This window comes from Uranotaenia lowii, chromosome 2 (genome assembly GCF_029784155.1).
Source record: "Uranotaenia lowii strain MFRU-FL chromosome 2, ASM2978415v1, whole genome shotgun sequence".
Classification (NCBI taxonomy): Eukaryota; Metazoa; Arthropoda; class Insecta; order Diptera; family Culicidae; genus Uranotaenia; species Uranotaenia lowii.
In genome coordinates this window covers 195,282,291-195,295,985 of record NC_073692.1, presented here as the reverse complement: position 1 = coordinate 195,295,985, position 13,695 = coordinate 195,282,291, and positions in this window count along the sequence as shown.

Sequence of the window (13,695 nt, the reverse complement as noted above, 5' to 3'; positions counted from 1 at the left end):
ATATACAAGCAGCGCGTCCAGCAAAACGTGTTTGTTTGCTCTCCGAGTAGGTACGGTGGGGTGGTGATTTGGTCAGAGAGCGAAGCCGACAGACGAAATAATGATGCGTGTCGTATACGCAGTGATGCCACATTTCTATCGGTATTTTTAAACCCAAAAAATCTTTTATCGGTATGTAAATCCTAAAAATCGGTATGAAAATCGGTATTTGAGGTGGATATTCAAAAATGCTTACATTTTCAAATTCCTAACGTATTTTTCATTAAATACAAGCTTGAGCAATTCTAAGAACTCTTATGAATGTTCATTTTTAGTTCAAAACTAGTTAACGAAATGTGTTTTATCATATATTATTGCATTTTCTCCGTAATTTTGTTCTAGGTAACACTAGTTTACACAAAATGACGGTTTTGAAATTTTAACACAACTTTATGTTTGTTATTGCTTGTACTTTTTTTTATTTTAAAACTATCTACTTTTGCTGACGAAAGCAAAAATCACAATTGAAAATTCAGCAGAAAATCCGAAATTAGTTTTTCTTTCCGGTACTCATAACTGAATGGAAATTTATTTTAAAAGTTACCGTTTGATAAGAAAACTAAGGGCATGGCGAGCACCTTCAGTTTACACGTTCTTTAGACGTATAAATTAAGTTAAAACTTGAGACTTTAATTGATGTTTGGCTAAACAGGGATGTAAATTTGATAATTTCGATAAGGCAATAGAACGAGGTCAATCTCAAGAAAATTTTAATTTAGTGAGCACTTACAAATCCAATGGCTTTTTGACGTTCGAGGTAAATATGGGCTCAAGTTGATGTTCTTCGTTTTATTGATGGTTTTTCGCCAATCTGGCCATTTCAGCTTTCAAAGCTTTTAGTGTTAGGTATGAGCTCTAGCGATTAGAAAAATAAATGATTGCAGAATGTTGAAAAAGCTGTTGCTTTATTTTTTTTTCAACCAATGAAAAATTAATTTTATGTTATGAAAAATCACGCATTATATATACATATGAAAGTCCATGAATTTTATGCGAAAATAAATGAGGAATGTTCTCTAAAAGAAGGGGTTCTTTCGAAAAAGAATTAAAAACAAATAGTTTTACTATAACTGAATGTACCCATTTTGCCTGGCGTGGTCTTTAATTCTGCGATCTTTGTATTTAGGTACTTATGATATCATTTATTTGGCTAATAAGATGCAGAAGGATTGAAGATTATACCGATGATATGACATACCGTGTATCTGATTGCACTTCAAATCTCGACATACCACATGGCGACGAGTTGAACAAGGATTATATTCAAACCGTGTATATATTTCCTTGAAAAGTTAGCATTTCACAAGACAAGAGCATTTATGTGGTCGTCTATTGAGATTGATCTTTAGAAACTTCTATTGGCAGTCGCAGAAGGTCAAATATCAGCCTTGAGCTTAGTCCATTGGCTTTGAGGTTGAGTACCATAATAGATAATAGTGCATCATTTGACAGAACAAAGGAACAAAACTGCGCGAACAACTGAACGAATTATGAGAGTGAGCCGTAGAGATCTTTGCAGAATACTTTAAAAGTTATTCAGATTAAAGTTACGCCACGCCAGCTATCGCACTTTGTTTTCTCTCTACCGGACCTTTACTAGGAAAGCTATATAATGAAGTGTGAATGTTGAAGTGGAATGATTTTGAATTAAAATCTTAAAAATCGGTATGAAATCGGTATGTTTTGCCAAAAATCGGTAATCGGTATATACCGATTCTTGGTCAAAATTTTGCTCAAAAATCGGTATAAATACCGGAAAATCGGTATGTGTGGCATCGCTGCGTATACGTTTCTTGGTTGGTTGGAAATTCTCTCTCGGCTTGGCTCTCTGCCTAAATCACCACCCCACCGTACCTACTCGGAGAGCAAACAAACACGTTTTGCTGGACGCGCTGCTTGTGGTTCTAGAAATTCAGGAATGATTTTACGTTTATAATTTTCATATTTTTGTGAAATCTCACAGCGTAAATTGTTACACCTCACTAGAATGTAGATTAAATTCCCTTTTCAATGGATATAGTTTTGATTGCTTCAAACGGCGAGAAAGCACTGAAAATCCGGGTACAACCTGACGGATGAAATTTCAATTAGTGAAAAAATCGCGCAAAGTAGCCAACTTTGAAAAATTCCAGTAAATTTGTTGCATCGAAAATCTAAAGACAGCAAAATGTAAGAATTTCAATAAAGTTTGTAGTCATATTTTTTTCAAAACTCTACCATCGCTCAAACAGTATTTACTAGCAATCGAATGAAAAGTAGGTTTTTTAGACCACTTTTTTTAACTTTTTGTGACCATTTCATTAAAAAAAAAATTAAAAAAATTTTCTTGTCTTCATGATGTAGACATTAACTTCAGCTTTCATATGCATAAGGCAAATATTTTTTTGGACGTGTAACATATGAACTACGGCAGTTTTCGTGAGGCATGTTTTTTCGGATTTTTTTTCTTTCATGCTGAATAACGAGAAAACTTGTAACTTTAGCTGTATATAATGTTCTAAACATATTTTACTGACATTACAAGGTTTCTATTGATATAAGTTTTATATGAAGTTCATAATAATTCAAACGACTTAAATAGATTTTACTTTTGTGGTGTCAAAATGACACCCAAAGTCGAAAAAGGGAGTTTTTTTGTCCAGGCTTCCAGGGTTCGTCCATAAAAAAAGTAAAGATGCAATATTGAAGAAATTTTGAATTCATTTAGGGTCCCCGAAGAAATTTTTGTATTTTGAAGCTTCTGAAAAAAGTTACAAGCCTTCAAACTTGCAATGGTGTCAAAATGACACCCTAATGCGGATGAGGGTTAATGCAACTGAAATTTTTAAACGAAACGAACTGAGAAGAATGCTATTGGAACTTGTCAGATGGTGATATTGGAGGCCGGGGAAGGTTTCTATAATAGTTTTGTACCCCTCCCTCTCGCTGGAAGAGGAGAGGGGGTCCCAAATAAAAGTAAGAGGTCTTCATAACTCGACAACTGATCATGCAAATGGAACCAAATTTGGCATGGGCGTGTATTTCGGTACGAAGAATGTTTCTATGATTGTGTTTACCTTTCCTTTTCTTCTGTGAGGAGATAGAAAGTGGGGAGGGAATCAAATTTACGTCTAAGGATATTTGGATACGAGAAGAATGTTTGAGACACCTTTCCTCTTACAGCGGGGAGGAAGAAAAGGGTAAGAGGAGATTCATACAAATTTAACTGCATACCTCGAGAACTATCCGAACAAATGGAACCAAATTTGGCATGGTAGGGTATTTGAGTCCGAGAGATGCTTTTATGAATATTTGGTACCCCTCACTATTTCAAAGGTGAGGAGGAAGGGCAGCTCTTTTAAAATTTTCAGCATAACTGGAGCTGATTTAGCAAATGGAACCAAAATTGGCATATGAGTTTATTTGAATGCGAGAAATGTTTCTATGATAAATTCAAGCTCTTCCTTTCTTCCCGCGGAGAGATATAAAGAGGGATGTGGAGCTTCCATACAATTTTTCTGTTGGATTCAATTGAATTAGTCATAGCAACTTAAGTAGGGGGAGGTTTTTGGGATGGAAGAATGTTTCACTGCTTATTCGGGAACCCTCCAGTGAGGGGATGAATAGGGATTTTTTTGCATGTCTCAATAAAATTTCCAGCATATGGGGTCAAATTTGTCATATGAAAGTATATGGAAATAAGAATTTCAGACTTCTCCTTTGTTTTTAAGTGGGAGCTATAAAAGCGAGAGTGGTGCACCCATACTTTTTATTATAACCCGAGAAATGATCGAGCAAATTTGGGGCACGAGAAATTTTCTTCTTGATTGTTAAACAGGGGGTCTCTTGTTATTTGATTTTTAAAGACTTTTAAAGAGATCAACTGCCGTTCTATGCAAGATTGTCCCATGTGGAAAAACGTGCAAACGAGAAAAACGCGATTGAAATATCAGCTATATTTCCAATTTTTCTCTCAAACTAAAAATTCACCGACAGTTTTTTCGTAGTGAACGCAGTTCAAGTTAATCATTTTACAATGTTTTCTGCCAAAAAAATTACATTTCCCACAAAAAAAAACAGCAAATTAGAGCCAAAAATGCTCCGTGTGACACTTTTGCGTAGAATCAAAACGCATGCCGATGCTAGTTGTACGAAAAACTGTCACGGCTACAATTTTTCTATCATTTTAAAAGCTTGCGTACTTTATTTTTTTCCCTAAAACTCATGCTAAACCGTAATTTGAGAAATACGTTCCTCTTTGTTTATAAAAATGTATAGTTGAGTATGGATCTTGTAAGTAGTGCCTACCGAAAAGTGTTTAGTGAAAATTTCTCTGAATAAAACACTCAAGGCTTCTCGCTCCTCCTCTGCCCTCTATTTTAGTGTTCTTTTCAGTGAATCACATTAAATTCAACAGTTTAAACTCATCTTAAGACAATTTTTTGATAAAATTTGCATTTTTCATAGAATTTTCTCTAGTGTGACATTCTTGCGTAGAACTGTCAACATAGAGACAACCACCTTGATGAAAATTTCGTATAAGTTCAGAACAAAGTATACTTGTTTGTGTTTTTATTCGAAAGATAACACTAAAAGAGACCGTTACCAGCAAAAAAGTGAAAATGACCCAAAAGTCACATGGGACATTCTTGCTTAGAACGGCAGTCAAGCAAATGGAACCAAATTTGGCTTGGGAGAGGTATATTATACATACAAGTAAAACTTTTATTGTGGCGCCATTTAGGAAATTATGAATAAATTAAAACAGAGTCTTAATTTAAGATACAAAATAATGATTGAAAAACCATTTTCAGGACAAGTTTTGAAAACAGAAAAAAAATATTTAAGAAAAGAAGAAAAAATCTCTTTTGACCAATTTCCATCAATTAAGAAAGGTGTAGCAAAGCACATCGGGTCAGCTAGTGCATAATGAATACCACAAATGTAGATCAATTTTCCAGAAAAAAAATCAATTTGAAAAAAAAGAAAATTTTAAACTTTTTTTAGGATTCAAAATTTTTCGTGTGCCTTCATTTTATATTGATGGTTTTTTTTAATTTATTTATTTACGGAATTTTAAACAATGTCATTCACCCCTAAACTTTATATTGATGGCAAATTTGTCATGTAGAGGCACCATTTTTCCCTTCATCAAAACCACTAGCTTTCGTGTTATGTTGGAACTCAACGAACCGCGAGACGTTTGGCAAACCGTTTTGGTTCCTGTGAATAATTTTCGATTAAAATTTACAAGCACCCAGCAATAAAGGGCTCCCACTTTTGATCCCACAGAACAATGCAGGTTTTCTATTGTGGGTTAACGCAAACCATCTCGCTCCATCAAAAGGAAAAAAAGAAATATTGAAAAGGATCTAGACAATTTCGTTCCGGTACACCGAAAGGGTTATAACGCACCCATACTTTGTTGTAGGAACAACGATTGTGTAGCTTGCCGCGGGCCGATTACGAAACTTGATAATTCGGATCCACGGTTCCACGCGAGGCTGCCAATGCCTCTGTATGCATACATAGTAATATGATAGTTCTACTTCTAACAACGAACGTGGAACCCAAAAAGCCGCGGCGCAGTCTGTAAAATTGTTTTCAAATCTGAAGGAATGCTGCAGCGATTGTTTATGTCAGTCGAAAATAAACACACATCAGTCGTTTGCCATTTTTGTGCGATTCAAAGCTTAATGAAAGACGACGAGAAATTTATCTTCAACGAGTTTCAATCAAAAGTGCTGACGATTCCATTTAACCGGAAACACCAAACCAAGTCGTTTGAGTCAATGAATGGTGGCTGGCTGCGCACAGTTGATGCAAAGAAACTGCATCGACTCGACTGCGTTATTGTGAGTGTTACTTGGGTTACAAGTACCGATGGATTCTCCAGTTTCATCCAGTCAATTTTCCGCTTGTTCAGCAATTGAAGGGTGTAAGATACTTTCCAAAATTGCTAAGTAATGAATTGTGTTGCCATTGAGAGGGCATATGATATGATATGAATGTAATCAATCTATTCAGCCTTTTGAAATTGAATCATGTTACAAGATCTGTATGTTTTCTTATGTAACGTGAACTTCAATTATGTGTTCACGTATTTTGATTTATCTTAAAATTAAAAAAGTTTGCAGAATTATTAGAAGCTTTCGCTTGAAGCGACTTGGGAGCAGTTTAATTTCATAATAGTTCATCCAAAGTGATTCAGGAAAATTGTCTCCCGAATTCCAGGAATATGTTCGTTGAAAAGTCTTCTTATAATTGAAAAGAAATAAAATGAATTTAAATGCTGATGAAAAATTTGGTATTTATAGATATTTGTCAATGTACATAAAATAATAAGCATTTTGAAAATATTCTCTCATTTTAGAAAAGATATTATTGTAACAATAGGATTTTTCCAACTTTTCTGCTTTAAGTTCATATTCATCCGAAGTGGACTTAAGGAAGTGCAAGATGGAATAGCCAACGTCTCAAGATTGCTTACTATTCTAAGCTGCCTACTCTAAACTTTTATTTCCCTGACCCCTCCACCCACATTTCATTTTCAGCGTCAGCTTCTCACAGCTATTTTAACGCCACAAAAAACTAGGATTTTTCCAACTTATACCCCCAGTCTGGAAAAGATTAAGATATGCAATCTTGAGGGTTTTCAATACAAAACCGCGATGCTTCATTCTGTTTTTTTTATTATCTTCGGAATCAGTGACGCCTAATTTGTCCTTGGTCCAAAAATCTTATCGTCACTCTTAACAAACATTCACCTAAAAGCGAAAAAACTTCCGTGGCAGCCATGTGGCTGTCAAAATGTTATTGATCAGTGATTTTCAAAGTGGATCCTACCGCCTCCCAGGGAGGCGTTGAGAACTTCTAAGGGCCCGATGAGCACAATTTTGAAGTTTTGGGGATGTTAGAAGGGCTCAGAGGAGCAATCAGATTGTATTAAAGTTCCCATTTTTCCTTATTTTGAAAAAAAAATCATTATTTCAATGACATTTGCCCCATTTAAAATAGAATAACAAAAGGCGATTATATGTTTTCTCTGGAGGTATGAATCGTCAAATTATTCAAAAAAAAGTGTCACCTTTAAGGCAACGTGTGAGTTTTTCTGAAAAACCTATATTCTAGAGAGGTTTTTAAGTTTACGTCAGATAATACAAGTTTTTGTGGATTCATTTCACATCAATATTCCCGTTTTTATGCGACCCAATTGTCTAAAATTGTTTGCCTAAATATAAAAACCCAAAATATACGCGTGATTCTAAGAACTTTCGAATGAAATCTTTGTGAGAAAACGCAAAAGTTATCACATAAATTGATAAATAAAAACCAGGACACAAGGCATATAACAGACGAAGTAGTCGGAACATCCATCACAAAAATTTCTTATTATATATAACTTTTTGTCATCAAATGATCAATATATTACCATACTAGGGCCTTAAACACGATTTTTTTTATGATTTCATCTATTCAGAATTTGTAAAATATTTTTTTTCGGAACCATAAAATATGAAACCCACATAAGGATTCCTTTATTTTGTTTTTAAATTTTTTTAATTAGGCTGTATTTTTGATAGCAAATGGAAGGTGAGTTTCTTCAAATACACTGATTTTATTCGAAATTTACCAAATTGCTTCAAATTGTTCCCTCAAATTTTCACTGAAATCTAACTCATTGAAATATAAATTTGTAGTGATTTTTTAGCTTTGTTCTACCAACAATGACACACATCATTAGTTTCAATGAACCCTGCAGAAAAACCGAACCCCTAAGTTCAAATTAGCTGAAAAGGTAAACGGCTTATTTTGGTGATTTGAAAGTTATCAAAATTTTAATGAAAGAATGATTTTTCACTGTTTCGAAGGAATTATCGAATTTTTCCTGAAACACGGCTCATTAGGCGGCGCACACCTTCTTTGTCAATATTTTTAGCTATCTTATTACACCAAGTCTTCATCTGATTGATGCCTTTGACAACCTTCTCCTTTGCTTTGATTCTCCTCTTCAAGATTTTCCAGTTTTTCTCAATAAGGCAGAACTGGGGGCAGTTGGGTGGGTTAAGGTTTTTTGGAACAAACTGGATCCGTTGCTCTGCAGACCATTCTTGAACGTTTTTGCTGTAATGACAGCTTGCCAAATCTGGCCAAAACATCACGGGATGGTTGTGGGATCGAATGAACGGCGAAATTCATTTTTGGTGACACTCTTTTTGGTATAGTTCCGACGCCATTGTCTTATTTGCAACGAAAACTTTCGTTTTTTTTGCCTCAGCTGTAAATGCCTTGCCAAATCATACATCTTTGTGCAAATTTGTTGGCAAAAACAAATTTATATTTGGTTGGAAAATTTCCCCGAGCCGTTGCCAAGTAAAATTTTTGACCTAGGATTTGCCCGAAGTGTTAAAAGTGCTTATAAGTGTTAAAAGGCCCATCTACGGGAGGTTGTGAAGAGCGAAATACAAATCACTTATAAGCCCTTAAAGTTTTAAAAAGACTTTATTAGGAGTTATTCTAGATAACATTCGCCATGAATAATTTTTGACTTCCTCCCTATTCCATCTCATTGGCTTGAAAAGTATTTTATAAAATCAAAAATATTGTGTTGGAAGTGTTATAGTTGTTTGCTGTTTGAATTTATTATTGATTCGTTGAGATTTGTATTTGATTGAAATATTATTGTTTAAGCTGAACAGATACCAAAAATCAATGCGCTTGAAAAAAAATTCGAACAGTTTTAAACAAAACTAGCCAATAAAATGCGCGCTTCGATTGCGTTCTATGATACGAAACTTTATTCCGTAATTAATTCACTTAAATCAGTAGAAACATATTCCAAATCTAATATTTTTCCACTTAAAATGGCGATTCATTTAAAACTCTTATTGATTTATAAGAAGCATTTATAAATCAGGATCCTCTTGAAGAAATTATTTTAAGGAACAATTATACTTTATCAAATCAATTTTGCTTTTCATATAACCCATCAATCCACACGGATTTTTCTCAGACCAAATTTTTTGGACAGAATAAAAAATAGACTTTTTGTGATTCTTTTAACCAATTAATATTTATTTCATCACCTTGATAAGAGAATGCCTTGCTTGAAACAGCACTTGAGGATCCGAAATCAATTCCGTTATATGTTCCAAGTAGAAGCATTTTAAAGCAATTAGCTCCGTCCGGCGCGGCTGCATATAACAGGACCCATCACCGTTTATTTTGCACTGTTCCGTTCATTCAATCAAAATTTTCCAGAATGTTGACCTCAGGTACTTCAAGCATAAAGATTCAACAATATTTTATACATAACAAACAATCGTAATAACCTGTCAGCCAAAAGAAAAAAACAACAAATCATGGAATTTCGATGTGCTTGCCTCTACTGCCTTAATAATAAATGACGAAGCTGGAAATAAACGAAGCATATCAATATTTGCGCTAAGCTTTTCAGTTCTGTATTGACAACATCACCAAACTTACCCATATTTTTAACTTCCGTAGTCTAGAGCAGGAGTTTTACAAAAGATTTTGGACATTATAAAGCACAGCGATTCACAACGCAATGAAAAAACCACAACTTGAAAATATTCAAGCAGTTTGTTTACATTTCGTTCCTCCTGTCTTTATTTGGTCTTTATGAAGTCATTGCCCAGAGTAAATTGCTTTTATTAAAACTTTTGGGGTTCGCCACAGGCATTTTGTTCTAAAAAGGGGTATTTAAGGGATTTTTGATAGATAATTTGTATTTTGACGAGTCAAATAAGATTTCTCATAGTACAAGTTTGTTTACATTTTGCTCCTCCTGTCATTATCTTGTCTTCATAAAGTCATTAACAAGAGTATACACTGTCATTAAAACTTTTGGGTTTTGCCACAGGCTTTTCACTCTAAAATAGGGGTATGAAAGGGCTTATGATAGTTAATTTGTATTTTGACGAGTCAACTACAAGTACAATTTTATGGTTTTATTCTGAAGTATTTAAATTGCTTTATAAAACCCTTGGAAACCCTTATAAAGAACCTCAAACAAAGTTAAATTATGATTTTTATAAAAAGTTGTATAAAGGTTTTGTAGCTGTCTGGAAGGACATTTATATAGCGTTCTTATTAGAATACACTCGAAGGTAATGAATATTTTACTAATCTTTTATAAAACACAATCGCTGGCATACAAAACCTTTTGGAATTTAAATTGTTGCTTGGGATATGTTTCATCGTCCATCAGAAAACACCCGTCGAACTTGGTCAGCCCCTGATCGTATAACTTCCGAGCACGGATTTTGGCCACACTATTCTGTTTTATGGTCCGATTTGGCTGTTTGCCAGCTCGATACGACTTGATTCCTTCCCGGAGTCACGGTCCGACAGATTGGAATTCCTCCGCATTGTCTCTAAAATGTTACTCCGCTTTTTCCGGTCAACAGTTCCGTCCGACGATTGGCTTGAGGCTTCCGAATGTTTCCTTATACCGTTTGATAACGCGCCATACGGTATTTCTGGGCAATTTCAGCTGTTTAGCTAGCCTCGATAGTCGATGTAGACCACAATGGATTTTCCAAAAAACTATGCAGATTTTGTTCCCTTTTTTCGGCTTCCATGTTGATTGTTTGTAAAGTACAGTCGATTTGCGAAATGTCAAAACCAAATACGTAAAGATGACAAAATTCCCAACACGTGGGTGCCAAGAACTTCCAAATTCGTCCACCAGGAGTACCACAATAGGAGCAAAAGTTTGTTCCAATTCTAAATGAAGCAAGCTTTAGTTATACATGGTCCCCTGAAAAACGCAAGAAGTAGGTTCAATTCCTACCGAGAGACAAGACGATTTTTTACGCATGTTTTTCAACATTAACTCTCATTTATTCGTCGAAATGTCAAATTACACTATTGGATTTATTTCTCCACACTCTTAAAATATTTTAAAATGAATGTGTGAATTATATTCTTTAACTTTCATGAATATAATATTTTATCTGTACGTTTTAAGTATTTTTGAATATACGGTGCATCTAAACATTTTTTGTATTTAGATTCATGAAAATAGTGCTTTTTTTTTTTTTTCCTGTAGGGGAGAGCCCACTGCGACCAGTAGTTGATCTATTGTGGTGTTTACCCCGCGTTACTATATGCTGTCAGGTTCACCTGCACTATTGATTGGAGTGACAGTTGATTGCTGACTAAGCATTTTATCCCAATCGGGTATGATATCAAAGATGTATGATATAACCTTCTTAGGGCTGATATGCAACCATATGTCTTGTGCGCTTATTAACTTTGCCCCAAGTACTCGCTCTCTCCTATTTAGGAGGGCGCAGCAGTTGCATAGAAGATGCTCTGCAGTTTCTTTTTCGAACCCGCAGAACCGACAGTCATCGTTCAGAATTATGTTTATCCTTTTGAGATGCTGTTTTGTTGGACAATGTCCGGTCAAGAGACCTGTGTAAGTACTTAATTCGTGCTTACTTAAGTTCAACATGTTTTTTGAGAGTCGTGCGCTTGGTTCAATGAATCTTTTTGCCTGGGTTGCTCCCTCCGCTGTTTTCCAGTTGGAAACAATAGTGGTGCTTTCCCAGTTCTTGAGCTCCATAGTCAAGGCACTTCTCGATACTCCGCAGAAAGGTTCAGGTCCAATCAACAGTCCCTGAGATCCTTCCCTAGCTAGTTGGTCTGCTTCTTCGTTCCCTAGGATACCGCAGTGGCCTGGTACCCAGAATAAAGATACTCTGTTCCTTATGGCCAGGTTTCTTAGTGCAACTATACACTCCCAAACTAGTTTGGAGTAACATGTGAACGTACTTAGTGCTCGGAGAGCAGCCTGGCTGTCAGAGAACATGCAGATACTTGTGTACCTGTATCCCCTTTTCAAACAGGCTAAAGTGCATTCTAGAATGGCTTGAATTTCAGCTTGGAATACTGTTGGCCAGTTTCCCATAGGAATTGAGATCCTGAGTCTAGGTCCGAAAACCCCTGCCCCAGTTCTTTTATCCATTTTTGACCCATCAGTGAAGAATAGGATCGATCTGGGAGGAACCGCAGGTCCACCTGACTCCCACACGTCCCTATCATTGATAGTTACATTGTATGGTATGTCTAGGTTGAAAATGGGCTCCATCCAGTCATCATTTTTCACAATAAGTGAGTTTAATTTAAATTTCTTTAGGATTTTGAGGTGTCCTGTAAGATCTCCTTCATAGAGAGTTTTGTATTTGGAGAGTCTCAAGGCACTACGTTCCGCCTCTAACTCAATGAATTGATGTAGAGGCAGAATATTTAGTAGTGCATTTAGAGCCTCATTCGGTGTGCTTCGCTTTGCGCCAGTTATAGCTAGCGTTGCAAGTCTTTGGAGCTTCGCTAGTTTTTTCTGGGCCGTAATTTGCATAGTTTTGGTCCACCATACTAAGGAGGCATAAGAGATTTTGGGTCTTATAATAGCTGCAAATATCCAGTAGATAATTTTCGGCTGTAGTCCCCATTTTTTCCCTACTCCTTTGAGGCAGACCCATAGAGCTGTTGTAGCCTTAGCGATTACATGCTCTATCTGTGGGTTCCATGATAGCTTTGAGTCTAGTACTATGCCTAAATATTTCACTTGTGATTCGAGGTTTAACACTTCCCCATCTAATGTTAGAGGTTTTAGTGTAATTTTTCGTCTCCTAGTGAAGGCTATCACAGTAGTTTTGGAAGGGTTTATATTTAGTCCCTCTTCCCTGCACCAAAATAGTGCGTAGTTGAGTGCAGTTTGCATTCTATTAGACAGCACATTCTCATGTTTTCCCCGAACTATAATAACTACGTCGTCTGCAAAGCCAATAACTTCGAATCCCATGGATACAAGTTTGTTTAGGAGGTCGTCCACTATCAAGGACCACAACAACGGTGATAGAACCCCGCCTTGGGGACATCCCTTCGTTGGTGTGGCTTTGATTGTAAGTCCTCCCAAGCTTGCATAAATGGTTCTGTTTATTAGCATCGCACTAGTCCAGTTAACAATTGCCGAGTGGCACCCTCGTCTTTTCATAGCTGTTTCGATTGAAGTGTGAGATGCGTTGTCGAATGCCCCTTCAATGTCTAAAAAAGAAGCGAGTGCTATTTCTTTTGCCTCTACAGTCTTTTCTAGTTTTTGTGTAAGGGTATGTAAGGCCGTAACCGTGGACATACCTTTTTTGTAAGCGAACTGGAAGTTGTTTAGCTTACTTAAGCTAAGATACTGCGATTTAATGTACTCGTCAAGTATCTTCTCCATTATTTTCAAAATAATGGACGTTAGACTAATAGGTCTGAATGCCTTAGGTTGTGTTTTATCTTTTTTCCCTGGTTTCGGGATAAAGATCACGCGCACCTTCTTCCACTGAGTTGGAATATGACAGAGGGTCATACTGGCGACGAACATCTCTACCAAGGCAGGTGTTACCATTTGTTTAGCTTGCTGTATTTGAATTGGTAAAATTCCATCTTCACCAGCTGCTTTGAATGGTTCGAATGTACTTATTGCCCAGTCAACCATTGAAGGTGTAAAGATTGTGCGTGATTTGCGAAGTGCTTCATCACGTCTGACATTTCGAGTGAGTCTTTCAATCGGAGTGTCATTAATCTCTATTCCTTCAATGGATTCTGGGAAATGCGTACTTAGTAGTAATTGAAGCGTTTCATTTGGGTTTGTAGTGAACTCCC